Here is a 3,671-nt window from a genome sequence, read left to right as displayed (position 1 = left end):
GAGTTGACCTGGTGAGTAACTGAAGTGGTACCTAAAAATAGAGACAATGAAAAACAGGTATGAACTTCCACGGAACACCACTTACAAATGAAATGACTTGTCTAAGTGTGACCTGTCTTGAGACTTTCCTGGTCATCCAGTGGTTAGGACTTCACTTTCTAAAGAAAGGGGAGTGAGTTTGATCTCTGGTCAGGGGGTAAAATCCCACATGCCTCATGGCCAAGAACCAAAGCATAAAACATAAGCAGTATTGTAACAAAAGCAAAAATAAACACCTTAAAAATGGTCCACATGAAAATTCTAATAAGCAAAATTAAGGCATGTTTGATGTGTTTACATGTCACTACGTATTCCTCCGCCCTTTCCTGGTGGCTCAGACGGTAAAGAATTCCTGCAATGCGGGAGACCTGGGTTCTATCCCTGAGTTGGGAAGATCCTCTGGAGAAGGAAATGGCAACCCACTCTAGCATTCTTGCCTGGAAAATCTCATGGGACAGAGGAGCCTGGCCGGTTTCAGTCCATGGGGTCACAAGACTTGAACACAGCCTTGCAACTAAAGCATCACCACCAATATGCTTTTATTAACAAGCTTTACTTTTCTCTTCAACATCTTACCTCTTTCCCTTGTGGTTCCCATTCTGAAACTGTCATGAACTCATCAGCTAAGGCTAAGAGTGATCCACAGTCTTCTTTCCCTAGTTATGTCATTTTGCATCATTTCTTCTTTAAGAAACACTATTAAGTAGAATTTACCCCTCATTGGCTTTCTTAATAAAATCCCAAATTCCCATGAAACCCACTATCCTCAGCTATTTACCTAAACGATTATAATCTCCTCCACCTTCTTAACACTAATGCAGAGAAGATATGAACTCCACCTTAATTGGCCTTTTGCCCTAATTAAAATTTCTAGAGTTTCTTCTTAAGTGCTATTCAAGCACTCTTTCTTCAATACTTCTAGTGTTGAACTCTCTTTTTTTAATTTGTTTTCATTTGTTTGTTTTCTCATCAGTATCATGTTGGATTGAAAGAATCTTGAAACCTGGATGCAGAATTGAAAATCAAGGGCATTTTCTCCTTTGCTGGTTAGACCTTCTCTCTCTGAATCTGGATATGCTCCTTCACTAAGGGAAAGTTGCTTCACAAGAGGATCAGAATTATTATAAAATTATCATCCAGGATCGATGACGACACCCCCTCATGCATTCCTTGGAGAATCTGAACAACATGAGTGAGAACTCACTACCGTCTCCTCATTGAAACTGAGGTCCAGCACGTTGAAAAAAAAAAAAAAATAAATAAATAAAATAAAATTATCATCCAAAGGCAGACTCTTCAAAAGTTAGGTTTTCATCTCTTTTATTCTGCTGTTCTCTCCCACAGGAGAATAAAGAATGAGTGTGGTCCCAAGACAAACTTGATTTCATGCATTAGTTTTAGATGTTTGGGTATTTATTCATTCACTGAAAAATAAGTCTCATTATTTTCATCCATGTAAGTTCAGTGATGCTATTACCTACTTGCTCAATTATCATTCTCACATAAAATCTGACTTGAACTTTGTTGCTGTTCAGTCACTCAGTAATGTTCGACTCTTTGTGACCCCATGGACTGCAGCATGGACCAGGCTTCCTTGTCCTTCACATCAGCCGGAGCTTGCTCAAACTCATGTCCATTGAGTCGGTGATGCCATCCAACCATCTCATCCTCTGTTGCCCCCTTCTCCTCCTGCCTTCAATCTTTCCCAGCATCAGGGTCTTTTCCAAAGAGTTGGCTCTTCGCATCAGGTGGCCAAAGTATTGGAGAGCCAGCTTTAGCATCAGTCCCTCCAATGAATATTTTGGATTGATTTCATTTAGGGTTAACTGGTTTGATCCCCTTGCAGTCCAAGGGACTCTCAAGAGTCTTCTCCAACACTACAGTTCAAAAGCATCAGTTCTTCAACTCTCAGCCTTCTCTATGGTCCAACTCTCACATCCATACATGACTATTGGAAAAACCGTAGCTTCGACTACATGAATTTTTGTCAGTGAAATAATGTCTCTGCTTTTTAATATGCTGTCTAAGTCTGTCATAGCTTTTCTTCCAAGAAGCCAGCTTCTTTTAATTTCATGACTGCAGTTACCATCTGCAGTGATTTTGGAGCCCAATAAAATAAAATCTGTCATTGTTTCCCCATCTATTTGCCATGAAATGATGGGACTGGATGCCATGATCTTAGCTTTTTGAATGCTGAGTTTTAAGCCAAATTTTTCACTCTCCTCTGTCACCTTCAGCAAAAGGTTCTTTGGCTCCTCTTTGCTTTTGCCATAAGGGTGGTGTCATCTGTACATCTGAGGGTATTGGTATTTCTCCCGGCAATCCTGACTCCAGCTTGTGCTTCACCCAGCCCGGCATTTCACATGATTTACTCTGCAAATAAGTTAAATAAGCAGAGTAACAATATGTAGCCTTAATGTACTCATTTCCCAATTTTGAACCAGTTCCATGATTTCATGTCTGGTTCTAACTGTTGCTTCTTGACCTGCATACAGATTTCTCAGGAGGCAGGTTCCCATCTCTTTAAGAATTTTCCAGGTGGTGAGATCCACATGGTGAAAGGCTTTAGCGTAGTTAGTGAAGTAGATGTAGATTTTTTTTCTGGAATTGTCTTGCTTTTTCTATGGATGTTGGCAATTTGATCTCTAGTTCCTCTGCCTTTTCTAAATCCAACTTGAATATCGGGACATTCTCAGTTCAAGTACTGTTGAGGCAACTGGTCTATGCAAGAAAGGGGAATTTATTAGCTTAATAAATGAAATGGTCAGAGTTAGAGGAGCCTGCAAGCATGGCTAGATTCAAGTTTTAATGAAAAGAAGTCTCAGAAGTCTCTTTCTTCACCTCCTGGGTCTATGGCAGATCCACTTGGTGGCCTCTCTTAGCTGCAGGCTCTATGCAGACAAGCATAACTAGCTGCTGCTGCTGCTAAGTTGCTTCAGTCGTGTCCGACTCTGTGCAGCCCCATAGGTGGCAGCCCACCAGGCTCCCCTGTCTTTGGGATTCTCCAGGCAAGAACACTGGAGTGGGTTACCATTTCCTTCTCCAATGCATGAAAGCGAAAAGTGAAAGTGAAGTCCTTCAGTCGTGTCTGACTTTTAGCGACCCCATGGACTGCAGCCTACCAGGCTCCTCCGATTTGGGATTTTCCAGGAAACAGTACCAGAGTGGGTTGCCATTGCCTTCTCCTAAGCATAACTAGATGTCATCACAAAGTCTCAAAGCCAGCAGTAAGAGAGTACTTCTCCTCCAGTTACTAAGCCGAAAATGAGAACTTCACTCTCATTAGTTTGTTTTCCAATCATTGGAGTGGAGAAGTGCAATATATTGATTAGTTTAACCACTGATCTCCAGACCTCCTGGTAATTCTGATCCTGTGTGCATCTCCACCCACAAAAGACAAAAGAGAACCAAGGAGTTTCAAACGTAAATCTAGTTTCAAGTGTAAATCTAGATAAGACTATGCTGCTTTAGTCTCTAGGTAAAGTTTCCCCTTCTCCAGGGGCATGTCGTCTTGGGAATAGCTTTGAATGTATAGTATCAGACTCTGGATACACCTGGAAAAGTCCCACATCTCTCTCTGCAAATCACAGGCTCACTAATGCTACTTCTCCTCTATTGTCTCTCTAGGACCC

The 3,671-nt window shown here is 41.4% G+C and overlaps 1 non-coding gene across 1 annotated transcript; it reads left to right on the top strand.

Moving 5' to 3' along the window:
• Positions 1 to 1,178: 1,178 nt before the first annotated feature.
• On the top strand, positions 1,179 to 1,271 carry LOC136153125 (small nucleolar RNA SNORD116). Its single transcript, XR_010660359.1, has one exon. It is a non-coding gene; the product is annotated as a small nucleolar RNA SNORD116 (small nucleolar RNA).
• Positions 1,272 to 3,671: the final 2,400 nt, after the last annotated feature.

The sequence above is a fragment of the Muntiacus reevesi genome, chromosome 22, assembly GCF_963930625.1.
Source record: "Muntiacus reevesi chromosome 22, mMunRee1.1, whole genome shotgun sequence".
Taxonomy (NCBI): domain Eukaryota; kingdom Metazoa; phylum Chordata; class Mammalia; order Artiodactyla; family Cervidae; genus Muntiacus; species Muntiacus reevesi.
This window is presented reverse-complemented; position numbering and strand designations above follow the sequence as displayed.